The 27,629-nt window shown below is 48.6% G+C and overlaps 1 protein-coding gene across 1 annotated transcript in view; it reads right to left on the reverse strand.

Annotated features, from left to right (window-relative positions):
* The window catches only part of STX8 (syntaxin 8), a 98,469-nt gene that overhangs the window by 49,301 nt on the left and 21,539 nt on the right, over window positions 1–27,629 (reverse strand). The gene's annotated exons all lie outside the window — the stretch shown is intronic.

Below are 27,629 nucleotides of genomic sequence, written 5' to 3' on the forward strand. Positions count from 1 at the left end.
TTTTACTTTGCAGCCCCAGTTTTAATAAATCACAATGCAAAGCTCTGCTCTTAACCTCATTATATTTCTCAAGGCAGCTTGAGAAAGACCTGCCCTATACGATCTGCCCTTTTTGACTTGTAAGGCTAGGAGTTCAGTTTTAAGACATCTGGTAGTACAGGCTCCTAATGTCTGATCTTTCCATATGGGCTGGGAGAAAGTTATAGATGTTTTCATCTTTTCTTTCAAAGGACAATGAACACTTGCTGCATCATTTCCAACCCAAGTAATTGTGAAACCCAAAAGGATATTAATTGATAGATGCATTGTACAAATCTTCGTGAGCACAAAGGACTGGATTCAATGGCCTGGCTGAGGCCATTATGTTTCTCTCTAAAAAAAATGTTTTGGACACTAAACACCAGTATTCTACCCTTCTCCAATTCACTCATGCTTTAGAGATTCCCTGTACTCTGGTCAGACCCTTCACCCTGCAGCGTGGATGATGGTGAACAGCCGCTACAGTCGTCTTGCACCACCTGGACCTTCCTCCACGTAGGAAGAACCCCGAAAACAAAGATAATCCTATTTAGAGGTCCCCTCATAAAATCGTGGATGGGTCAGTTTGTCAAATCAGAAAGAAAGAGGCAGCACAATCAGCATGAGCTACAATCTTTATCAATTAATACTGAGGAAATGCGTGTCGTTTCCAAGCGAGCACTCGCGGCTCTCCACCCATTGCTACAAAGCTGCACTCCCCGTTTCAGCAGGAACCATCACAACCATTACTTTACCTGCACTATTTGTGCAAAGATGAATAATTTGATTATCTGACATTTCTGAAAGCTCATGAAGCATTTGATATGTGCAGAAACAGGTGCACCAAAAGCCAACACGGCACCGGCGACCCGGCCAAAGATGACACACTTTCAAGTCTCCAGGTTTTGAAGTTCAACCTCGCTGCTAACAGCAGTATTTTAAGACTTCAGATGTTAGGTTCTGGGCCTCAATCTTAAATTATTTTTTCAAACCCTCTTAAAACACATTTAATCCTTTGTTTTCTTTCTAAGGAGAAAGGTTTCACATCTGGACTGTCAACCTGCATTCCAAAGCATTAGCCTGGCAAATTAAAGCAGCCAAGCTGTAAATCTCTGAGCAGAGGACTTGTCATGGAAATCGCAACTCAGCACTAACTACAAGTCCAGTTCAGCAAGAAAGCAAACACAAGGAGTCCAAACAATGCAGACAGTCCCGAGACAACTTTGGAAATGAATTCCACTGCCAGATCGAGCAAGCTAACCTAACAGACAGGCTTGTAGCCACATCTCCCTGCCCAGCTTTTCATCTCGTGCAGATGCACAAGAGCCCACAGAGAGCAACCACCAGTTACACGGTCAAATTTTGCAGATGGTCTTCTACAGCCACCACCCCAATTTCGTGAGAAGACTGCAATCTTCTCAGACTCGGTCTTCAGAGAGTTAAACGCTCGAGACCTACCAACTCCAAGAGAGCCAAGGCCCTCATTCCCCTGAAATGCCGCTTCTCATGGCTCTCTTCTGACTACCCAACTCTTACACAACAAGAAGGCAACAAGATAGGCTCCGGAGAACAAAATTCTTCTGGCCAGATTTCAAGAGAAATCCAAACGTCAGCAATGCAGATGCAAAGTGAAACTGGCAGCAAAAGGGTGTAGAACGGTAAAACCGATACAAGTAGAAAAATCAATCTTCCTGGTGCCGCAGGATAACCGCACATTACTGACGTGTCCCAATTAATGAAGTAAAAAGGTGTTAATGTAACATTTTTGGATCATTGCACCATTTATTTATTCACATTTTTAGATTTCTAAGTTAGCTGCTAAAAAACAAATTCTTTTTTTGCTATTTTTTTTTCCTTTCAAGTGAAAGCAGTTTTTAAAAAAAACTTCAGTCATAATTCAGCTCTTAGAGAAGCTTGGAAGAAAAGACTGGCTGATCACAGAAGATAGCAAAGCAACAATAGCCTGGTTGGTTAACTCTTCTGTCAACACTCATTTCACAAAACACTCTACAGTCTAACTCAATTACTTCTTACACTTTCTACTGAAGTCCTTTATTAAATCTCTCCTCCTACCCAATGCACAATTGTGAGCTTTGTGTGCTGGGCTCCAGATTATTTCATTATTCAGCTCTGGTTTCCTGACTGCATCCCTGCTGCCCCGCACCGAGCACGAGCCCAGCTCTTCACCCAGCACTGAACACCTCCGATGTTCCCAAACACCGGTGAGCACTTGGTGATCACCTCGTACCAGCTCTTCTGGGGAACTGACGGCACGGCGCAGCACCCTGCTGCCACAGGTCTGCCCAAACACCCTCATCCTGGAGGGACCGTGAGGGTGACGCAGCCAGCTCACAAACGTGGGCACCTCCCAGAGTGGCACTGAGCCTCTCTGGCCTGGTTTTTCAAGGAACACCCAAACACAGAGAGGTTTTGCTCCAAGCTAAGTACTACGGTACCTCCATGCCCTACGGGGACACCTTCTGTAGGTGTGTGCACGGCCGCCTGCCGAGGTTACTGCCACCAGCACCCCAGGCCAGCAGCGGGTTTCCCGGGGGCTCTGTGATGCTGTCCCTGCTCTCCCCCTCCTGCACACAGCTGCAGTGTGACCAAGCTCCGTGTCACAGTCCTTGGTGACACCCCTGGAACCTCCGAAGGGCACGGCCCCCCCCATGGCACGGCCCTGCACCGCACGCGGCCCTCCCCTGGGGACGATGCAGGGAGCATGCGGCCGCCCCTCCGGACCCTTCAACACAAAAGGCACCATTATGAGATTAAAACCTCGTTATTGTATTTTTTTCCTGAAACTTCCAGGAAGCGCCTTCCTTAGGGCTCATCGGGTCTCATCGGGTGTCACGGCTCGGAGCAGGCTCTGGCAGCCAGGCGAGCCTGTTAATGGCAATTCCAGCTGCAGCAGAGGACGGCTGCTCACCTGGTTTTTGTCACGGTGAAACGAGACACACTGCAACGCTCCGTGACAGATATTTTCATTAGAGCAACACATTTCTCCCTCATCACTTAATACCAAGTGCTCAGCATAATTAAGCTGCTTAACCTACGCCTCTGCCAGCCAGCGCTCGCCGCCCGCGGCAAGGAGAGGCACAGCGCTCCTCGCACAGACCTCAGAACGAAAACCGGGACAGCCAAAAGCGCCACGAGGAGAGCGCCTGCCACCCGGCAGGGGTGTGTGCCTTGCGAGGAGCAGGAAACAGTGGTAGGGGCACGGAGGAAAGCAGAGCGGGGGCATCGAGGACGGGGTGCTGGCAGAAGGAAGAGGGATGGCCTGGCAAACGGGCACATCAGCCACGCTCCCTGGCCTCAAACCTGGCTGCCCAGATTGCTTCAGACATCCGGATCTTCTGCCTGGAGCTGTGACCGCCAGGCACCAGCTCCTTCTCAAGGAGGCTTAAACAGAGCACTGAAAAGCCACCTGCCGAAGCATCCCGTCCTTCTACCTGCACCTGACCAGGGCCTGCCCGACACACACTCCTCCTAGCCCGGGTATTGTGAAACCTCCATGACCAGCCTCCCTCCGTTCGCCTTTCCCCCCCTCCTATGACCTTCTATTTTCATTGGTATCGTTTCCAAACTCTGAGTGTGCTGGAGATGCTATCTGCAAGAGGAGAGACGCAGAAACCGCGCTGCCTGCAGAACTGCCCTGCTGTTAATGCCGTAACACACCAGGCAAAAACGTGCGAGAGCAAAGCCCAAGCCAGACAGAAAACGCTGCTTTTCTCAGGGTGCTTCAGCAGCCTCCAGGAGACGACTTTGAGCAGAGCTTCACGTAAGCACAGGAATTTCTTATTTATTTCCTTGTCCACAGCACCCTTACGAAGTCCAGTCCGACTTCTGAGGCCACTGCCGCCACCATCTGTGGGGTTCAGCTACTTTAAATGTCATTTAAAGTTGGTTGTTCTCACTTCCACCAGGTTCCTCACCCTCTACTACAGCAGAAATTTTAAGAAGCTTGGAGGGACAGCGCTCATAACCTCATATAACACAATAGGATTTAACTTCCTTGCCCCGTGCCATACAGCCCCACCTAGCCAGATACATGCCATGAGAGGCCGTTGAAACCTTGTTCTTAGAGGTTCGGAGCTGCAGGTGTTTAAACAATGGTCAAAGTACCAGACATGCTCGGAGCACCTTTCTTGCTTTGAGTTTTCTTCGTTTTCTTGGCCAAAGGAGAACGACGAAGGCACCTGCGGACGCGGGGAGCAGATCACAGCCCCAGGTCAGCGACCGAGCCAGCTCAGTACAAACACCAGTGCTCCCAGTAACCTCCTCCTGCGCCGACTGGGAGCAGGTCACAATTCCACGACAAAGGAAAAGCAAACCCCAAAATGAGCGCTCACTTTCTGACGTTTATTGGCTGAGGTAATGGCTCCAAGCAAAAAACGCCGCTCTCACAGGGCAGAGCACACTGTTTATAATGCAAGCTTTTGAAGTCCAGTAAGAATAAAAAAATAAAGAGGGTTTTGTTGTTTTGTGTGGGGTTTTTTCCCCCCTTCTTTTTTGAACAATGTGACACAAACCAGCTTGATACACAAATTAGAGGTGATCTCATCAGTCCATTAGCCCCGCTAAAGCAAGACCATCACTGGCGAGGGGATGTGCTGGCGAGATACTACTGATTGGCCTGCGAGGAGCATTACTATGGGGGTACAAATGCAGCCTTCATTACACAGGCAAAGCATGGCTCCCAGCTTTCAGTCTGCTGCAAACAGTTTAGCTGTATTGAAAAGTGGGATTTTAGAGGAGTGTCTCACACTTACCGCTCCACCATTTAGCCAGAGACTGTGGCTAGTCCTGCCACCTCTCTCGATAGAAGGAAATGACCTACAAACATCATATGCATCACTGATTCACACAAAACAGATGCCTTGTACAGAGTGTCAGCCAATGAAAGGAGGAGAGGAAAGCACTTGAAAATTCAGTAAGAATAGTAAAATGTGGTTTAGACGCTTTCGCCTTTCATTTCTCATAAACTAGAACAAGATCACATCTTTCCACTAAGTTTCTTTTGATTTCTTTGTTGTCGAACGAACAATGCTTGAAAGCTCCGAAAGTCTCATTTCTAAGATGTTTCTGTTTTCAATCGAGCAGCAGAACTATTTATTTTCCTAGCTGGTGATGGAATTAAACAATTTGTCTTTGAAAACTCTGTAAGCCTTCACCCTGACAACCCCCCCCCCCATCTGCTTTTCAGATTAAGGTACTTTGATTTTTACCAGCTAAAGGTTTATGAACTGCTGTATAAACTCAATTACTCTCATAGTAAATTATTTAAAGCTTACAAGTTATTTTGCAAATTTCTCCCCGTGGATTACTCTTGAGATTCGGAAAAGGAAAGACTCACAGGGGCATTTCGAATTCGAAATACGCAACCGAAAACCATGGAGCTTCCCGAAATTCAGACCGAGCAAACCTCAACGTACTGAAGTGAGGAGGAGACACTGCAGGAGAGACTTTCCACGACAGGACTGCTTTAAAGAAAAAGGATTTCAGTGGGAGGGAATTCTTTCAAAACAGATTAAGTTTCATCTGCCTGAGGTAGTATTTATTCCTCAGCTGGTCTCTGCCTCACTTCCTGACTGACAACAGGTATAGGAGAGATCTTGCTTCCCTCGCTTTGGGTGTCACCAGCAGAAAACACACGGTGGGCAGTGGCTCACTTAAAAGGAAAGCTGCCCTTCGTGCTCTTTGTCGCCGTTTTAGCTGTGCCCACACTGGACACAGCATCCCAGGGGCGAAGTGACCAGGTTGGAGTCCCAGGTGGAGCAATGAGGCCACCGGCAGCACGGGACAGTGAGAGCAGAGCCAACCACCGCTTCTCCAACCTGGTAGTGAACTGGGAGGGAAAAACAGACCAAAAAAACGAGTCCCTGACAATAAGAACAGCATAACGCTATCAGGAGCTGATTCATTTTCTGGCCACTAGTTGTAGGACAGCTGACATACCCCATCACCTGCTCAGCAGGAGAGGCAAGACCATCAGCGTTGCCTCCCCAGCAGAGGCTCTCGTACAGAGCAGTTCCTGACCCCGAGCCCAAATTCTTCATTTTCTGCAGCAACTCTTCCACTGGGGCACTTCGGTAAGCACGAAGCATCTCCTTTGTAGTCACAGTGCTTACACAGAAGATGCCTGCTCGGCTGTGGTATGATACAGTGGCATGTGGAGACCACTAGCAATGCACCCTTATCTTCCGCTTGCATGTAAAAAGCTAAGGAGACAATCATCCCCAAATTCAATGATTAGATGATTAGTTTTAGGACAGTGAGCAACTGTTCACATAAATCAGAATTTGTCACACGCAAACCGTTACAGTTACGTCCCTAAGCAAGTTACAAGAGTGACCAGAAGCTTACAAGCAACGTCCCTCCGAGATGTACCCAGCCCAGGGCGCACAAAGGGAATGCACGGCAACACCCCACTTTTAAAGAGCTGGCATTCAGAGCAATTTGTTCTGCGCAGTTCTCTTCCCGGTATGTTTTGTCATTTATGCACTCAAGCACAAAAAAGTGTGTTAAAACAGCATCACAGCAACACTGAGCAATTCACTTGAGATGTCTGGTCTGCATGTGCCTACAGCGCAAAAGATGGGCTGACGTGACCAGAAGCGCTGATTTCCAGCGTCCCAGCTTGGGGGTGAGTCCCCGTTCCGCCAGCAGCACGGCTGGGAGGCAGACAGGTGAGGCGGCTGCAGGGTTTAGGTGAGGTGAGCGGGGAAGAGCAGGCAACAGCTCTAACTCCAGCAGGCACGGTGCAGCTAGGTCAAAAAAACCAACGTCAAACTCCTCCGTAGCTGGTTACTTCCCGAAGCGAGCAGGGCAAACTCCAGGGGTTCGGAGCCGTGCCCGAAGCAGTGTCAGAGGAACAGCAGCGAAGGCTCGCAGCTCAAAGAGCCGGGACGAGCCCTCCAGGCGCAGACCGATACATAGCTCCTCCAAACCTCCTTGCTGCGAGACTGGCCCCTGCTGTCAGAGCAGTATTAGCGGATTTAAACTGAGGATGGTTGCCCACCGAGCAGCCCAGGGACAGGGAAGACGAGGTGCCAGGGCTAGGCAGCAGTGCCTGCGCAGCCTCCACCTGCACCCCGACGAACTGCCCTGCTGCGGCCACGGGTCCTGTCTCCAAAGAGCCGTCCCCGTGCTTGTCTTCGAAGCAAACCAGGAGGGAAGTTGCAGTTTTCAGCTGTGAAGCACGGGGCTCCGGCTATGGGAGAGCAGTGGGGGGAGAGTTATGGCTAGGAGGGAGGTGTCAAACAGCAGCTGGGAGACAGCAGCGAGCTGCAAGCCACAGAGATGTGCACTGTGCATTGAGGTGGGGACACCAGTGGGCAGCTTTCACCCGCTCTGAAGCGACAGAAAGGGCTTCCCAGCGAGCTCCCCAGGAGAAAGGCTCAGAGGAGGAGAGCACAGCTCGCTTTGCATCTTCTCTTCACGGCAATCCACTATGAAAAACAAGGCAACCTGCACAGCACCTTGCTTTTCCAAGATGGTGTCTAGAGAATGATTAAAAAAAAAATAGGAGAAAGGTTTAAAAGACCCTGAGAGCACAAGAAACCCAGGAGATCACAGCCAGAGCACAGAGCACTCACTGCGCCCTGCCACCAGCCCCATTTCACCTATGTTTCAGTGCCTCCCCTGCTGCCGGCACCAAACCCTCGGTCAGCTGCCCACAGGCCCATCCACTTTTAGACCTAAATTCACAGATTCATCTGAGCGAAAGTGAGCCAACTCCAAACAGCTCAATCTTTTTTCCTCTGTTCACAAGCTTATTTTTTAATGGAATATTTTTGGTACATTTGGCCCATTTTCTCCTTCTATTCACCTATTCCTACTAATATCACTGAGACAGCATCTCTTTGGCTGAGATCTCCCATCCACCAGTAGGAGCTGGGTCACCTGAATCTCGGACACTAACAGAATTCAGCACTTGTCCAGTCCTGGAAGGGAGCTGATGGCACTTCATCCCCCGACTCCAGCTTAGATCCACTCAAGATTAAAAAGGTTTTGTTGCTTTCTGACTCCTAGAGTAGTCTTCTTTAGGCCAAGGACATCAATGCTGGTCTGTAACACTGGGTTACAAACTTTTAGCACCAACAGATCCATGTCAGCTTTCAAAATTTCTGCAGAACACCGAGCGTGCTTATCACGCTTTGAGTTAAAAAAAAAAAAAGCGTGATGCAATGTTTTTCAGAGCAGTTGCACACCTCCTGGACTCAACGGCCCTTGTGGGTCCCTTCCAATTCAGAATATTCTGGGGTTCTACATGCCATGGTTCCTGCCAGGGACCTGCTGAGACCCAGTGCTCTGCCTATGCTTGTTCCATTTAAGTTCCATTTATCTCACATTTCCAGCAGTACTGAATTCACAAGAGGTCACACCGTCAGGTTCTTCCCCAAATCATCACCGAAGACCTTGAAACTGCTCCAGCAGAAGCTCATCTCCTGGTCTGGTCCATCAGCATCTCCTCTATTACCAGTAAAATGCCAAAAATCTGCCCCACGTAGAGTTTTTTGTTTGTTTGTTTGTTTAAATTCAGTCTTAATTAAAGACTGAAATGCCCGCTGGTTACACTTCCATCAGCCACGCAGCATTCAGGGGACTTATCAGCCTCTCCAGCAGTATCTGCACAACACGGCTGCGTGCCAGACCCCCTGCAGATCCGTACCCACTCCGGCAGCTCCCAGGTCAGGCAGAACCGTCGTTGCCTTCCACACACCACGGCACCGAGTTGCTCTGCCTTCGGATGACGGTTCACTGGTTTCCTTCCCACTGCCAGAGCTCCCACATTTTGCTAAACCCCTCCCGGCTCGCCTTGCGGTGCCGCTGGTCTCTCCTGCTGCTGCTACATTCTTCACTCCAGCACCAGACTTTGCCGTATGAAGAAGCACACAAAGCACACAGAAGTGTATTTTGCAATACAGAACTTGTATTATACAAACATCTGTATTACACAAACAGAGTGATCTTGACACCAAATTGTGCCTCTAGTTTCTAGCGCCTGCAGTGACCCCTCCTTATCAGCTCAACCTCCTCGCAAATCCCAAATTAGTTACAGGAGGTCCTGCCCGTGCCTCGCTTTGTTAACAGAAGGGGTTTTTTAAACATTTAGGAAGTTTTAACAAATCACTGCCATGGCAGCATCAAAACTATCAACATAAACAAGCCTACTCTGTTTACGAAAGGGACTGTGCTGTAAAATACTCCTTGTGGCGAGGCATCGAGCCGCAGAGCAGAGCTCTCTGCCCAGCCCAGCACACAGCTTCTCGGGCATGCTCAGCGCCACTGAAAAGAGCAGATCTCAATTATAAAGCCCAGCCCTTCCAAACAGTGACATGGACTACGAGAAACAAAAGTTCTCTAACGAAAACCAAGTTCTGTAAAAGCTGCCGGGCACAGCGCAGCCCTGCTGGGAGGCGTGCTCAGGACCCTAAAGATGTTAAGGGTAAAGCAAGAGGAAGCACGGGTAGCAGAAGAGATGGAAGCGGAGAGAGGAGTCTCCCTCTTCTTTTTTTTAAAAAAAAAAGCAACACTTTTTTGCCCTCTTTGGAAAGAGAAGTTATGCAAGATGTTTTGATGCACAGTATCATTCTGACTTCTCATCCATGGGCCCACCAGAACAGCCCAGGGAAAAGGTCAGGCACTGCCCGACGGCGCTATGCTCAGCAGCGACGACAAACCAGAAACATCCCACGCCGAGGACACGCTCGTGGCTCTCTGAAGTCAACACATACCTCATTCATGTTTTAAGACCAAGCTGCAAATTTTGATTCAACTTCCACAGCACAAACAGCCACAAGAAAGCTACCCAAAAGCCCGGATTGCCAAGTCAGGATTATTCGATACGAAGGTCACTTCCCACAGCCCCCGGCAAACTGCTCGAAACCCTTTGACAGCAGCACCGGGCACACTTCTGTCGATTTGAGGACAGGAGACAGGTCAGACACCGAGAGCACAAAAATAACTCGTGCTTCTGAGAGGAACAGGAAAACACAGAACATTCAGAAATGTTCTGGGCTGGTATCAACAGGGTGCAAGAGTTAATTCATTAGGACAGACTGACACACCCACAATTCCTACGGCATTAAGGCAATTCTGACCTCTCTAGATTGGCTGCCAATATGATATAGGTCCAAAAGAAATTACCCTTTTCTGCTGCGACAGAACAATAAATTGGTTTCCCTGAATACAGTGGTTAAAGAATCCAGGTTCCTGACCTTGAATGTTTTACTAGTAGTATGCTGTGCTGTAGGGAACAATCAGGATGACATTTGCTGAAATGTGTGGGATTTATGATATAATAGGTTGCACATATGTGCCAAGAGAGAAAAAAAACTCTTAAATCCAACCAAATCAAGATTAATTAGCTATTAAAACAGCTAAGAGAACACAGTGCAATACAGGTGGTACAATAAACCTTCTCACTTTCTGCAAACGGTGACCAAAATTATTTCTGAGGTCACGCTGTACGGCCGTCTTCCACCACACTTGCAGAGGGAAAAGCAAAAATCGCTGCTCCTCCGTCGACTTCTGCTCTTTGTAATTCCTGCAGGTTTGCACTTTCATAAACAAACGTTACGCAGTCCTTTTATAGGAAGTCCCACTAAGCCCACAGGAAAATCCTGTGCTGTCTGGCTTTGATCATCGAGACAGACTGAAAATTAACTCTGGTATTTTTACAGCGATCCTCGTATTAAGGAAGAGGACACGGTGCACACACTCGCCTCTCCGCCCTATCGGTCAGATTCCCTTTAACTTTCTCCCCTTCCCCAAAACCCGGTGGCTTTTTGTCCCAGGGCTGCTAATTGCAGCTGCAGGTGTTCGGAGCCCGGCAGATGCCCCGTGCCTTCAATGCCAGCCCCGCGGTCTGCGCCTCTCCAGCAGCAGCGCGCAGGCTGCAGGATCACAAAGCAAACACTCTGCTAACAACACGCCCGGAGAGAAATCGCAGAAGCCTAACGTTTTTTTCCTCCTACCGCCCCAGGAATGCGAACAAGTTGTTAATACCCTGCAATCTGCTCGGTTTCCCTCTTAATCCTCATTTTAACTGAGCCTCTCCTTGCAGGAGATCATATCAACACGTCACCAGCAGTCACACAATGCAGCAAAGAGCCAATGTTATTGTGAGCCCGAGGTGGCGCGGCTCGATACCCAGCGGGAGAGCAATTTGTCCGAGGAACCCGCGAGTTCTTCTCTCGCAGGGCTAACCACTTCAAACGAGGCAGGCTCCCCGCGACAGCGAGCATCCTCGCCGAGGTAGGGCCAGCTCGCGCCCAACGGCAGCGCCTCGCCTCCTGCCCAGGTCTCGCGGCGCTGAGCAGCCCCCAGCACGCAGAGTAAAGCAGCACAGGGCTCTGCCCCCCGCACCCCGCAGCCTCGGGTGGGGACCATGTTCCTCCCTCGGGTCTCTCCCCTGCAAGGCCGGCACCGCGCAGCGCGGCGAACTACTCGTCAAGTTTATTAGCTCTGCTTTGCTTCGCTCGCTCGCGGTGTTCAGCAAACCTCGGCTCCCCGCCGACCACACAGCTAAATTCGAGCGCGTTTCCAGTCCCGACTGCAGCATTTCCCTAGGGCTCCACGCCCTTTGCTTTGTTGTGCACAGCCCAGCAGCAGCATCCAAGAGCAGCGACCAGCTCGCTGATGCATCTGGTACGCAGCTACGTGCGCCTTTCGTTATGTTTGGTACCCCGTCCCGGGAAATCTGAGGGTCTTTACAGATACGTGGACACGATACAATGCAGAGCGTTTTGGAGAGGAAGGGAAGGTGAGCAGCTGATGAAGGACCGCTTGGGTATCAAATCCCTAAAACCCGAGCAAGAGAAAGTCCCACGCAGGCTTTTGGAAGCCTCCTTTAATACTTAACTCTTTTCATTCGGGTGTTTACAGGATATCTGAGCGATTTGTTAAAGACTCAACATCTTCCGCCACTTAACTGGAGAGTGGAAAAAGTGCCTAATCCAGCCCGGTAGGTACCAAAGAAGTACGCTGAGCAGAGTCAGGCTTGATTTACACAGGAAAATAGCTGCTCAGCAAAAGCCTCCCACACGAACACACTTATCCCAGCTAAGAATATCGTCAGGCAGAATTAGCATGGAAAAGCTTTAAATTCACACCAGAACTTAGTGCCGCAGAGGCTTTCCTGTTTCGGCAAATGTGAAAGGGATGCAGTTAAACCCAACGCCGCTCCATGACCTGCATCCTGAATATTTTCAAGAGGGTGAACTCTGAAACACTTTGTCACTGCTTTTCATTTCCCAAGAATGACACAAAAAAGCGACGGAGAATTCCTCGCTGCTCAGTGTGACCACTGCGCAGCCCGAAGGACAGCAGCCATACGGGGGTACCTACACACCGGGGTTACGGCGTTTTTACTCTCAGAATTGACAGACATATTAATTGGAGACAGCTGCAAGGAAAAATATCCTAACGACATGATTCATTAGTTTTCATAGATAATTACATCTGCTCATGGCCTCACAGTGAATCATTCATTTAGGGAATTTTTGGGGTATTAAATTTAAATGCAGTAATCAGATTTGTTAATCTGTGGGACAAGGCAAACCAAACAAAGTTTTACTCGGGGAATTGTTTATACTTTCAACGTTGACATTAATTCAGCAGCAGGAAAAAATTAGCAGCATAATGTATGCTCGTGTAGGTTAAAAATTACTAATGGCAATCTCCTTCTCTCCCCCCAGTGCTTGCAGTGAGACTGCACAGATTTCTTCAAGGCTGCCTGGGCTGCAAATTCTCTTCCTCAGAAGCATCTTCATGCTTTACACAATACAGCAGCCCTTTTTAAAGTACGTATATATATATATATAGAGAGAGAGAGAGAGAGAGAATGAAAGAGTTAAAATAATTAATACCTGGTTTTGCCATTTTATAACTCAAAATACAACTGTTTTCACTGTTATTGTATTACAAGTTAAAAAACAGTTTTAAACAGGGTTTATCTGGTTGTGTTACTGTGAGGTAGCAGCACATACTTCTAGGTAGAGACCCTAGGGAAACTCACAGACCCAGTCCAGTTCCCTTCCTATCAAGTCACAAACTCTCCAGTAAACTGAGCTCTACCTTAAAGAACAGATAACTTTTTTGCCCATTTCTCCTCCTGGAAGCTACTCCGGAATTTCCTCTCTCTCATTAAAAAAAAAAAAAAAAAAGTCTTTTGACCTTAGTACATGCTAGAAATGTATTCCCATTTTTTCTTGAACCAGCATTGCTCTTCGATACTTCTTTTCTCTCCTTGATCACTTGCTGCCAAAACACTAACAGAAAGCAAACCGTAACTCTTATCAATCCACATTTGGCCAGACTACACACCCAAAACGTCAGTCCCTCTCCTTGCCGTAAGATTTCCGCTGCCCTCTGCAGCCTTGACGTCTTCCCTGTGCCTGTTTCTCCGTGTTCTCCTGGAACAAGAATCTGAAAAGCCTCTTATGGAAGAGCTGCATTTTTTTTTTCTTTCCCCACAAAGCTGCATTCACATCCACCAACTCCAAGGCAGAGTCTATTCCGATCCAACCTGAAAGTTTCCATCGATGGAGTTCAAACCATCACAGCCGCTGGCCGCGTGTGCTCGCACCCCGCTGAGCCTGGCGGCCGGTGCCTGCTCCGGGGGGACCTCCGCTCCCCGTCGCGTCCACGATACTCGGTCACATCCACCCCGAGCTCGGGATGCAGGCAGCCACTTGCAGCTCACCTGATCAGAGGTACAGTCAGGGCTTCCTCCCGGCTCCCACACTCGTTGTAGGAGCCGCGCGATCCAGCCCATGAGGAGCTCAACTGCACCGAAGAAAATATAAACGGTCAGGCGAGAGGTGGCCGGTGATCGCGTGTTAGATCAAAATCGCACGGGCTTTTAGCAAACTCAGGTCCGTAAAGCTTTTGGAGAAGAGCAGCTAAGCTTCACGAGCACTGTAACGGGGAAATAGGTCTTTTTTTTGTCAAGAAACAAGCTGAAAGGCAGAGCACACTGCCCGAAGCCACGCGGTGAGTCCTTGGGCAAGCCAAGGATAAAAGGCATAAATTCCAGTGCAACCACAAGTATTTAATGGCAGCCCCAACCAGAGCTTTTCCTAGGTGTACAGGAGAGAGCACCTTTGATACCACAGCTTGGATTTCTCTAAATCCACACGCTACTGCTGAGAAACAGGAATTAATGTGCAACTCGATATCTCCTGCTTTGTGAAGCTGCACCTACGCAGTCATATTTTTCCTCATTGAGGTTTGGGGGACAGGGGGCTGCTCCATGGAAGCTGGAACAAATTAATATTTCCCTGAGAATTATTTTTTTAAGAGAGAGAACCAGCAGAAGTTTAAAAGGTAAGCCGACATCTTCTATTTTCTTTTAGTTAAGCGTCTGACAACACACAGTATATTTTATCCAGGATCTAGGCCCGAACGCTGTACGACAATAAGCTCCTCTTCAGGCACACACAGTTACTGGAAAGCATCCCAGGCGCCACAATAAAGCCCCAATTCTTGCAATACCTACAGGCTCACCGCCCATGTCACAGCCACGGCTTGGAGAAAGACCTTTCCCAAAGAACGGCATTTAAGGTCTGCACTCACCTCTCCCGAAAACATCGTGTTCAGTTCTAGCGAGTGCAGCACAACTTGTTTGTGTAACTGGAGAAGTGTCAGGCCCTTTCTTCCAGTGATTTAAACTCCTCCAGCGTTAGAAGGAAAACAAAGAACAAAGATGCTAAAATATTAATCATCTGGCTCAGCATCCGCGGGGAGTAGCTGGAGGAATGCGGCGCGCTGTGATCCGCTGGCCTCGCTTCCAGGTTAGCGCCTGTTCAGCGCGGGCAGGCTCCGTGTCCCTGTCCCCATCCCTGTCCCATGCTTGCCGAGAGGACCCGGCAAAGAATTCACCTCGGCAGCTCCACCAGACGGCCCCGAGGGCCCCACGGCCTCCAAAGGGTGCGGGCAGCTCTAAGGTCGGAAGGCAGAGGCGTGCGTGCATCGCGCTGGCAGAGGAAGCCTGAGAACACCGCGACCTGCACACCGAAGGCCGGAGCTGCTGGCTACAGGCCGTAGTTACCAAGCACAGAAACCCACATCTTACATTCTCTGGTTTTGGATATCATATATGTGCATTTTATTAATATCACCACTTAAACAAGTGCCAAGAAGGGCAGTCCTCTCCAGCGAAGGGGAAGAGTGCGGCTTCCCTCTCGCTTACCGGGGGCAGGCAGCTCCAGCGGGAAGACAACTGCAAGAAGCTCCTGCCTCTCCTCCTTTCAGCCCTGCTGATAACAGCAACCAGCAGCGCTCCATCCGTTCACCCTGTTGCAGAGGCACCCAGAAGACACCCCAAGGACAGCCAGAGGAGGAGACAGACCAGGCACCGGGGGCACTCCTCTGGGGAGCAGCAGCACCCAGGGGTCCCGCAGCACGCGGCTGGGCAGGACAGCGAGCACCGCTTCGTGCGGCTGCTTCAGCCGTCGTGCTATGCACCGATCCTCCTGCAAGGTCACCTCCGTGGCCATTTTTAATGCTCCAACTGCTTGGGTTGGGTTTTATAAACGGCATTACAACCATCCCCCTCTCCAGAGGCAGCACAGCCCCCAGGGGAGTTGGAAAGGGGAAGCAGGGCAGTGAGGGCACTACGCAGAGCAAAGGGGCACGCTCTGTCCGCAGTAACCTCAGCACAGGAGCACTTTTAGGACAGCAGCACAACGAGCAGTGCTTGGCCTCCCCCTGAAAGGGGCAGGGGGCTCCGTGCAGCCCCTGGCTCCAGCCGTTGCCCCTTGGCAGCCACAGTGCACAGTCCAACTGAGAGGAGACGAGGATGCACAACACCAGTCCTTCCCTTATTTATTTTATTGCATTTTCTCATTGAAGAAGAATTCAGTGACAGTCACAAGTCAACTTAGGGGAAAAAAAAATACCCAGAACTGCTTTCAGGAGCAGGAGAATCAAATTAAGAGTCACATTTCTGGAGGAGCCGAGCTGCAACTGGAACGCTAGAGAGAGACACGAGTGCTCCAGGAACGCACAAGCTTCGGCTCAGCGCCTCGCAGAACACACGCGAGGTGCGTTCAGTGCACGGGATGGTGGTGACAGAAAAACACCCAGGAGGCAGGTGCCCTGCTCCCCGTACGAGACCGGAGGAGAGGGAAAGCTCTGCTGAGGAGCTGGATGTGCCCGACCTGCCGAGCCTTCTTCGCTGTGCAGCGCTGCGGTTAGGAGGGAACACTTTCATCTCCTCCTCCCCTCCAGACAGCACATTTTTTTTAAACGGTTGGGCAATTGTTTTAAGGAGAAGTTTTAGGAGGGGAAAAAACACATTCCTCTGAAACAGCATCACTGCCAGACCCAGGACTGTGGGATCATCAAACCTGTAGCCACTTGCTGACCCCATGCTTAAAAAGCACCTCGGGTAACATATGTGAATTGTTTTGGGCGATAGTAAAAGCAAAAAGAAAATCAGTGGCTTCTTTTTACAAGGGATAAAATACACCTTTTGATTTCTAACTCTCTTCTTCAAATGGTTTAGTCTATGCTTCTCTCCCACGTGGAAAGGATGAAGAATTATCGGGGAGGGTAGTGGTTCAGGACAGTTTAAGTGTGCATGAAACGGCTGTTCACTCGCAGCGCTCCAGTTGTGCTCTAGCGAGATTGCCACAAAACCACGACACTGCTCATTTATTCAATAGTTTCATGAATTCCAGCTGGAGACTCCTTTTGTCATCCCCCAGGGCCAAAGGGAAGCTTACTGATATTTTTCATGTTTAGGATGTGGGGAAAGACACACAGGGACAGTGAAACACATTAAACTGTTGGTTTTCTCTTCCCCCACTCCTCCCCCTTTCTTCCAGAAGAAGGGAGTCTTCCTATCCCCAAAGCATATTAAAGCGGACTGCACATGAACAGCAACAGCTAGCACTGACCTCATTTATCTCTCTTATATGGTGTACGGGGGTTCAAAGTTACCCTGCACTCACAGCAGCAACCACAAGCTCAGCTCCCAGCTCCTTTAGCTGGCATTAAAAAAGGTTTTGTTTGGTTGTAGAAGAGCGAGAGCATCCACAGCGCTGCGGGAAGAAAGGTGAGAGGAGACCGACACAACCCGGCGATCGCTGCAGTCCCTGGGATGGCTTCAGGCTGCCCGTATTCGCAGCCGATCCGTTTTCAGCTGAAACAGAAAGAGGAGACGCAGCATCCGACAGCCGCTGCCAGCAACCAGACGCCTTCCCAATTCACCTAAGGGCTGCTGCGCAAACCTACGTTTGGAAATTTCACTGGTCACCACCAACACTTTGATCCCGAAATAGCAGAGGACCTGATGGGAACTTCAGCAGAGCAGTGGTCAACAACACGAGTTATCGAGCATGGCTGTGAGGACCACAGCTTTTCAGTGGCTGCAGTTTATTTTCACGTAACAACTACCAGCAAGAACTATCGGAAGGCTTCCCCCCTTCCAAAAATCAAACCTCTTGCTGAAGTCCATCGTGCCAGTCAGCTTAGGAAATACTTTTATCCCACAACTGAAGAGTGGCTTTTCTGCTGCGTTGGGTTCGGGTGACATCATCACATCCAGATGACTTCAGGCAGACGATCTCTGCTGCTTTTCATGCCCAGCTGCTCCGTTTAATCCCTGCTAAGACCATGTTTCCCCTTCAAGCTTCTTTAAGCATTGCACTGGGCGACTTGTTTAAAACACGGTCCTTATAAAGGCTCCTGGCAACTCTGAAATGAAAGTGTTTCCTACTCTTCCTACTAACTTCAGAGGATAAATTGTTCAGCTGTCACAATTTAACTGAGTGGAAAACGTTAACGAGTTGGATGAGAAGCTAGGCCACAAAACTCCCGGAGTCCCACACCAATTCCCCTCGTCTTTACTCAAACAAGGTCTCCTGACACGCTCTTAGGGATAAGCCAAGTGTCACCGAGCCCTGCACAACAGCTGAGTTCCTCATCCCAGTAAGACAGCTAACAAGTACGTACTAATTAACAGCTACTAATTAAGGTCCTGTTAACCAAGTAGAGGATGTTAGTAACATCCACCGGGACGTGTACAGTAGAACAAGACACAGCTCCTGGGCAGTCTGCGCGTGAAGCTTCGCTTTCCCTTCCTGTGGAGATGACTGCTGCAGCCGTCAGGGTGGGTTCCCTCCTTCGTTTTACCTCTGTACGCTGAGAAGCGTTGGTCATCCTTCAGTTCAGTTACACGTTGTTCGAAGGCGTAAAGATTTTTATGATAAACACCCACCTTTAACAATATCTAACGTTAGGCAAAATTCCACACATCCTAAATGATTGAATACTGCCTGTTATCAAACACGCTGAAACAGCACGAGGTAGAACAAGTCCTCTCACTTTAAAGCTTTCGCATGCTCTCTTTAGAAGTCTTTTCCCCACTGTATTAACAATTTCCTCCATTATTCAGAAAAACCTGAGAGCTTCCATTTCAACAGCGTCTGAGGAACAATTATTACCTTCAGAACAAAAACACAGAGCCACACGCTCAGAGCAGCAGCCAGGTGTCCCCGATCTGGGGATCGGTGAGATCTCAACAAGCGCCGCTGAGAAACTCTGCTGAGGCTGGGCGATGACATATGTCCTACTGCAAACAGTGAATAAGCACGGGCATTTTGAGAACGGATAATTTGAGTTTCTAATGGACTGGCACATCGCTTTTTCTACAAGGAAAGCCTATTATAAGGAGATGCCTCAGCCGTACAAATTTGATTTGAAATGCCATCCACAGTTGCACCGAGGCTACTCGACACAAAGCTGAGTTAGAAACAAATGAGAAATTTCTCTTATGCTTATAAAAAAACAGTGAGATTTCTTTCAAATCAGCTCTGATCATCGTGTTTCTGATTTATGCTTGCTTCTGAGAGGCGCAACATTCCACCATTTATTGAAACCTCTCTTGAAATTCTTTCCCAATATGAACTCCAGTTTGATATAGACCTAGTTAGCAGATTCCAGCTTTGTTTGCACTTCAAAGAGTTCCCTTATGCTAGGAAGTGAGACAGAAACGCACCTCTTGTTCAACATCTAACTGCTTTTGGGGAGACAGATCACAAGGTATTCCGTCCTGAACTCCGGCACGGGTCACTGCAAAGCGGACTGAACGTGCCGGTTTCCTTTCTGCAGTACCTAACCGAAAGGCAAGGCCTGTTCCAGGTGTTAAGGCACAGTGGAAGCAGTCCCTGACTTGGGCATCAGTCTCTCCCATCTGCCTTCTGGTTTTGAATACAGCCTTCCACGTAAGGACGTGATGCAGCACGATAAAAACTGACCCCCAAGTTCTCCAAGGCTGCTGATGGTCCTGCCAAAAAGCGAAGCTGCAATCGAGTTTATTTCCTGCAGGTCGTGCCCAAGGGGCCCCGCAGGCCGGGCAGGTTGGAAGTGCTGTGCTAGGAGAAGTCCCAGCCGGCTGCTCTGTGCCTGCTGCCGAGGTTCACAACGAGCAGGAGGGCACCGCAGCTCCTACCTGAGGTCACATCTACCTTAGAGCCACCAGCCCACCTGGGTCCTTCTGCACCTCCGTCACATCCGCGGACTCGTACTTCGAGGAGCAGATGCCGGCAGAACCCCCTGCCATCAGCTGGCCTGCTCTGAAGGGAAGCAGCACAGAGCTCGGTCTGGAAAACTGAAGATCAGGTTAAATCTGTAGTCTCTAGCTCCAGGGCAGCACAGGGCAGTTCAAAAACAAGTTTCGGTGAGCGGAGAACTGAACTGGAGGGGAGGGATCAGACAAACCTCCAGAATGACCACACGTGGGAAGAACAGGGGGTTCCCAAAACTCACTTATTAAAAGTCATTTCGGCCAACACAAAACCCAGAAGCGAAGAAAAACACTGATAGGAGAGGTTCTACCTCCTTTATGCCCCACGCCGCTGACTATTAAGCTCCCTGCTTGAGAGTTACGTACAAACCAGCCTGGGTGAAGGCGTAGCCCTTCAGCCAAAGGGAGGAACACGCTGATTGTACATACAAACCTTCAGACCTTCCCTTACAAAAGTCCTGTGGTCTCCAACTATGAAAGTAATCTTCCTTTCATTGAAAACACACCACCCACATTACCCGTAAGAAAAACGATTATAGTTTCTATTGTAATAAAGCATCAAACGGAGTTTTTTCCCCGCACAAAGTGAAGTCACAGCAGTTTAACTAGTGGAAAGAACTACGCTTAAGCTAGCTAGGCTCAAGTTTAAGCACCACCGTAATTACCTATGAATAGCAAAGCACCATAAAACAGTGGGAAAAACCCAACTGGCTAGCACTGACCCCAGCTGCCACACAGATGCATCAGGACCAGCAAGCACAAAACCCAGCCCGATTCCTCCCAAGCCCTTTGATCGTTAACACGTGGATGTGCACCGTGCCGCAGCCTGCTCCTTCTGTCCACGGGTTTGTGCGCTGAGACAGCTCAGTCCCCATAACAACTTCCAAGCAAAAATACTTATTTATAATGAGAACTATTACATAAAAACTAGTCTATGTCATAAGCTCAACCAGAAGGAAGCTTTCCTCCCAGCTTATCTGATTTTCTATTCATTTAAAATATCATGTTTCGGAAGGCCACTTTAGAGTTCAATTCACACTGCTAATTTTCTTTGGCAAAACCCCACGTTATCTACAAACATTGGTCGAGAACCCAGTTACAGTAACGTGATACCCACACCCTGCTGCATAGCAACCGGATAACACAGGGACACGGAAAACGTCGATATTCCAAAATAACAGCAGGTAACAGAGCTGCTACTGCTGCCGATAGCTACGGGTCTGAGAGACGCAAGACTCGAAGAGAGAGGAGCAGCGGCGTGGAGGCCGGCGGCACTGCAGCGTGGTGCACAAGGGGCCGGGCATCGCCCACCTGGAGAAAAGCGAGCAGGAAAATTGACGGGTCTCGATCGGGGCGTCCTAAGGGGGATTTCGGAGGTCCGGCTCAGCCGAATCGTGACGGGGTTTTTCCTCAAACTAAGGAGCATCTCATCGGTGTGTGATGCTGGAGCGATGCTACAGCAGGGATACCAGACCTCTCCGGTGTTAAAGCAGTCAGGGAAGTCTCACCGTAAAATACATCATTCCGAAGTTTCTTTCTGAAATCACCGCTTTTTCCACTATGCTTTTCTCATGCACAAAAAAAAAATAGATAAAAAGCCCCTGAGAACAACGAGTTTAAAAACCAAAGGTCAAAGTTATACAGAAAAAGTGTTCTGGGAGTTTATACCAAAGGTTATCTTATTTTTACACAGGGTCTGCCCCCAAACAGACCGAACCCAACCTTCAGCAGTGCCTGGCAGTACTTGCAGCCTGGCTTTTCTGCCAACACCAAAGCCAGATTTCGGCAGCAAGCTCAGGCAAGCGACCGCAGGGAGCCTGGAGGCAGCTGTTGGGAACCTGTGGCCCCGCTGTCCGGAGCCAAACCCACCCCTTGGTCGCGGATAAAGGTATCCCTTAAATTCCTCCCCCGAACTTGGAAAAAGTCCGCCAGGCGCAGATGTTTCAGACTAAAGACTCTGGACTCAAACCAGCATTTTTCAACAAAACTTGGTTTCATGAGAAAATTTCCAACGAAATTTTAAGATCAAACACTGGAGTTATTTCAAAACAATGCGATCTATGCAGCCAGACAAGACGTACTTGATAATGCCCCCACACTTTGATGCCAGCCGGTTCGCATTACGGTATCAGTTTTGAACTATGTGATTTACTCCCTCATGCTAGAGCCTTTCTGACACAGCTCTCGGGAGAGTCCCGTCTGCTTTCACGCCCAAGGCCTCCGCTACCGGCACAGCGGAGGATTACCCTGGTCCTTGATGGATTCGTTCTGGTCCCACTAAAAAGCAGGGCGCTGGGGGCTGTAAGCACATCACATCGCACCCGCGGGTCATCGGGGCAACATTACAGGACCGGAGTCAGAGAGCAAGGCAAAATATTCTTAATACACAGCTCAAACAGCATAACGTTTAGAGCAAGGCGTATTTGTCTTGGATGCACAGGAACAAAACACATTTTAACGCATCAGGGATTCAAAAAAGGTTATGCTAATATGACTTATTCCACCTAAAACTCCAGCTCGCAAGGAAGTTATGTTATTTATAATAATAATTGCAGTACAATTATTTTATCTGCTTTTAAGTGATCTTAGGATGCTTTAAGATATCAACTTTAACATCTTAAAAGCATCCCGTGCCATGTTTATGTCACATTCCCTTTAATTATGTTTGACTGAAGCGCAGTTTTGAGCAAGCAATTGTTCCCAGCGCTCATTTCTGCTTTCATCTAGTTGCAATGAACTGTGTTGTACCCATTCTACAAACAGTTAGCCGCGGGGCTAATTTCAATGCTTGAGCACAGCCAAGTATTACCTGCCCTTTCCAGGCTGTATCTACCAGCAGATTTCACAAATTGAAGCAGTATTTAGGCAAGCCAGAAAGCCCGACTTCCTCTTCAAACGCTGCACAATAGAGATCCATTTGCGCGCGAGGAGTTAGCAGAACAACCAGCTTTATCCTGCTGTCTGTTTCTTGCTACGGCCAGAGCACTACAAGATGTTTCATTTCATTTCATTTTCTGGTTCTGAGAGGTGCTGATTACCAAAGCGATTCCATATGTTACGTTATTTATTGCGGAACAGATCAGCACAGACCTGAAGCTGCCCGGCAGCTGATGAACACGGCCGGGGCTATCAGATCCCGGCACAGCCGCCACGGGCTGCGTGTTCAGAGCCGCTCCGCAGCAGGGCTGGGACGGAGCAGCCCAAACCGTGGCTCTGATGGGGACATCCCCCATGCCACCAAAGCCACCCCAGCTCCCTGCCTGCACGGCTCTGCCACCGCTGCTCAAAGCACCCGCAGGAGCACAACCCCACCAGGCTGCAGGGAGCATTGCCCCGTGCCCAGCCTCCTCCGGCTCTCCCCACTACCCCTACATCCCACCCTGCCACCTCCCCTCAACTCCGCACCCAAGCTGATTCTCACACTGTATCTACCTGCCCCTAAAGAAAGAGGGTCTAACACGGGAGGCGCTGAAACCCCTGCATACACCATAGCCACCACGGCCCCTGCAGGCTGAACTCTCTGGCACTGGAACATTAAAACGCAGTATCCAGCAGCCCAAAACTGCAACGCAGATCCTCCTCCCAGTGCCGTACCTGCAAATGGTGCCTGTTGCCTGCCACCCTGAGCCCAGCTCCCCTGGGGACACCAAACTCGCCTGCTATCGTGAGCTGCACTGAGCACCGGCTCGGTGTTGGCCAAGCCACCGCCAGTGGCCCCAGGCACAGCAAGCCACCAGCAGACAGCTCACCAGAGGGCTCCACAAAAGCATCCGAGGAGTAACACGTTCTACTCAGCGTCTGGGAGAACAGGAGAGTCAGCAAGGAGAGTTTCTTCATTCAGACACGAGGAGAAATGAGCTCGAGTCACATTTTGAGATAATGAGAAATACAGGAGAATCTGCAGGAGAGAATTCACCAACTGACTCAGCGGTGAGTAAATTAGGTTCAAAGCACTCTTCGGATTCCAGCAATACCTCACAATAACAACTCGGCCAGAAACATGGTTTTCTTATTCTCTCCTGTGTTGTAACCGTTCAGGTTTCGACCCTACAAGTTTTCTGGGAAATCTATTAAAAGCCTATTTAAACATCCAGCAGCCCACTCACCAAAATCACCATGACGCAAGAGCATATGGTTCCTACCAAGCATGACTTTCTTCTAAGCCTGAATATTACCTTCTTCCCAATAACGCTTAGGCACGCAAGTTATCAAGTGACGCAGGACAGAGGAATCACCTACTGCTTCCCCATAAATCCTCAAAAAATCCTCTCAAGAAGGGAAGAGACAGAGGAAGCGCTGAAGTTAGTCTTATAAAGTCTAAACTCTCAAGCTGCATTTCATTGCCACGAATAGGATATAGCCTAAAAATACTGTTTTATTTTTAAATAAGTAGTGCTTAATGATTCAAGAGTAAAATATTGCCCAGAGACAGCGATGATATATCATCATTGGAAAATGCTGAAGCAGAACACGCCTCAGACACATCCTGTTCACACTGAACGTAAGCTTACAGAGAACAAGCTAGAAACAGCTTGGGACCCAGTCTCTAGCATGCAATTAAAACCTTCCCCAATTCAGCTAAAAAAAAAAAAAAAAAAAAAACGGTACTCATGGAGAAGGAGCCAGATAGATAATACCAGAGTATTATCTGTGAGGGTAAAATAAATAAAGTCCTACAAAAACTTCCACAATAGTCTCCTAGGGCTGCTAGGACAGGCAGTTCTACAGGGGACAATTTATTTTCTGCTTTTCTTTTCTACAAGCAGAGGCTGGGATATATAATTCCAGTTGCTCACAGACAGGTATGCAATTTACCAAAAAGGAGCTGTAACAGGGAACAGGCTGGGCTTGTGCCTTTCTGCTTCTTTACGATGCATGACAGACAGTCACCATAAGGAAGTAGGAAAGCAGGCTAGGAAAATAAATCCCCTCTCTACAGTCTCAATCTGTGATTTTGAACAGGGAAAAGCTAAATTAACATGGAAAAAATCATCAGAGTGTTAAAATATCTACAATTACAGTTAGGTTTTGTTTTCTTTTTAAACAGCTTAAATCAAACGCCTGAAGAAGCAGATGGGGAAAAACCTCTCTTTTGCTAAAAGTTGAGGCTTATATCCCTATTACAGCTTTCCATAAGCCCTGCTACAAAACTAACGACAAGACTTAACGACCAAGACGTTTAAGATCATAATTCTTATCACGAAATCCTGCAAGGCTTAAAAAAGAGTTAGAAACTAATTTTTCCTCAGCAGTAATTTCCCCAGCATTTCAGATCACCATGAAGACAGATGAAGGAAGACAGCTTCCCCCCCACACAGCGGTATGGGTGAGGTAGGGATTGACTAACTGTGGAAAAATCCACATAATTGAGAAGACAAATGTTGAACAGTTATTTTACGGCTTGAACTATTCAAGGAAAAACGCTCTCCGTGCCAAGAGGCCAGACAGGCTCATTGTGTATGTGTGTTAGTATGTAGGAGCCCAGTCAAATTTCAGAAGTGTAACGCTTTCATCCTCATCCAGGTTGTGCCTTGCTGGTTTATCTGTTTCTGTAAGCACTGCATAAAGCTAGAAAAAATACCGAAAGAAAAAGTATCATCTCCCATTATTATGTGTACACAGAGCGTAACAAAAATACACACACAGGCGCAGTAGCATGACCTGCTATTAAGGCCATTTGTTGCTTCCCATGAGAAGGCCTATTTTCAATTGCTCAAAATGATGAAAAACTTTTACGACTCGGGCTCGAGATTCCCAACTTGGATGTCTGCTTCCAGATGAATTTTTAAAAAAGAATATATTAAAGTTTCAGCCAAAACTTCTCAGCCATTTCGGAACAATGCTGTTTTCTCCACGTTAAGACTCTCCAGTGGCTTCAGGAGCTGCAGTACCCCAATGCCTTCCCATTAGCACAAGTTAGAGAGAGATGGAAAAGGACCCAGAAGGGGAACCAGTCGAGCAAGAGCGCTGGAATACTGAAGGGTGGTTTCAAAAGTGAGGATGAGACATTCAGAAGGGGAGATTAAAGACCAGCTCAATAAAAGCAGGAGAACAAGTCTGAAGGAAGCCAAGCTGCAGAAAAGAAGAGGCGGGAAAGAAAAAGCTGGAGGAGGCCACAGCAGACAGTAAGAAGTTGTCTGGTCCATCTCCTGCTCTAACTTGGCTCAAGCAACACCACTGTCCGGCACAAACATGTCCTCGAAGACATCGCACAACCTCCGGACGCCGACCGCCTCGCTGCTGGTGGCGGAGCTTCCCTGCTCCGTGGGCCCGCCGCTCCAAGCGGCCTGCTTCGGCCCGCAGGAAACTTGCGCTCCTGTCCCGGCCCTCACCTCTTGAAGCGGAGCCACCCCAGCAGTCCATCTTCCCTTGCGGGTCACGCCTCAGTGTTTAAGTCATGCTTTTGCCTGACCTTGGGGCCATCCCCACCTGGTCCGCATTACCTTGAAGAGCGCGGGACAAGCTGCACGCTGTCTCAGCGCCAAGGCGATCAGGATCACGTATTGTCCAGGCAGCAGTGGTTTGCACAGGGCCCTTTCCACAGTATTACAGTACTCGGTCACGTTCAGGTTGTGACACTGTACTCCCCAAGTTCTTCTCCTAGGGATCAGTTGCTCATTTTGAATCAGATTAATCCTCGCAGAAGCATCACCCTTTACAGGTAGCCTGACTGAATTTCACTCTAATTCGTCAAGATCATTTGGAGGAATTCTAGCACTACTCCCAGCATAGCTACAATCTTTCCCATTCTTGTATTACATGGGAGTTGAATAAGCACGCTAAAGACTTCATCATCTGCATCCTTAAGGAAAGAGCTGAACAGAACCAGCAAGACCTATGCAGCCCAACTCAACACAGCCTTTTAATCCAATTATGAATCACCAGTCCTAAATTTCTGAGTATAATTATCCAATCAACTTCACATCTATTGAAGATGACTCATTTGAACCCACGCTGTCATGGACGGCTTACAAGAATGTCTTAAGAATGGTTTTGATTCTGTCTCATAAGTCAAACTGATGTCTACTTCTTTTCCCCTACTCATAATGCTCTTCCATAGAATGAATTCAAGCTTATTTGACACACCTGATTCTTAAAAGCGAGAGCCACTGCAGATCTCTCCTCCTATCAATACTTACAAATGGCCGTTTGTCACACCAGAGCTTCCAGCAGCGTTTGGCTGCTGGAAACCCACCCTACCAGAGCCTGAAAAGGAACACAAAGCCGCTTACGCCTCACCCTTAACGCTGCTGTCAGCAACTGTCCGGGAAGCCCACTGGTAAGACAGCTCACACCTCCCATGCTGCTCCGCATCATCCAACACCGGTAAAATTACCCCGTCAGCCTCCGTTGCAGAGGGCCCTGCGTAGGTGTTCTCATCAGGCCGCTGACCCACGTTTGGAGACATCCACACTGCACTTTTCAGGTTTTGCCAGTTTTCTGTTTAAGAATGGCAGGAAATTTTACATATACACAAACACTGGAAACACTGAAGCAGCAAAGTCATGGACATAAAAGGTTAGGAAATGCTACAAATAATGCTGCTCTGTGTAGATACTTTTTTTCATTTTGAAAAAATGAAAACCTAAGTTTTCATTGCACATAGCCTTCAGCAGGCAGCACAGACATTTTGTTTTGTCCTCCTCATCCAGCACAAGGCTGCATCTCTTATGGACTGCACACCGCTCAAACTCTGCTCTGGAGAGTTAAAAGCTTCCTTGTAGGCCCTCCAACAGCCCTCTTGACAGGAAAAATTAGTGTATTTTGATTTTGACAGCTTCCTTGGGATATGAAACACCATCAGTCCCAACCCAGAAGGAAACAAGAAAATTAATAGTTAAGGTGTATTTTGGGTGTCCAGTAAATAAGGTTTTGAACCTCTCACAAAGCTGCGCATATAAAGCAAACCTCCTCTGTCCTTCCAATCAGTACTTCGTATTGCCCCGTACTTCATTACACCCAGGGCACAGTCCTCACCGATTTCTGATAAGCAGCAGTGGTAAAACCTCTGCAGACCCTGCACCGTTAGGTCAGACGCCGAGGAGGAAATCACTTTTAAGAAAGCTTGGTT

This window comes from Cygnus atratus, chromosome 18 (genome assembly GCF_013377495.2).
Source record: "Cygnus atratus isolate AKBS03 ecotype Queensland, Australia chromosome 18, CAtr_DNAZoo_HiC_assembly, whole genome shotgun sequence".
NCBI classification, from domain to species: Eukaryota; Metazoa; Chordata; class Aves; order Anseriformes; family Anatidae; genus Cygnus; species Cygnus atratus.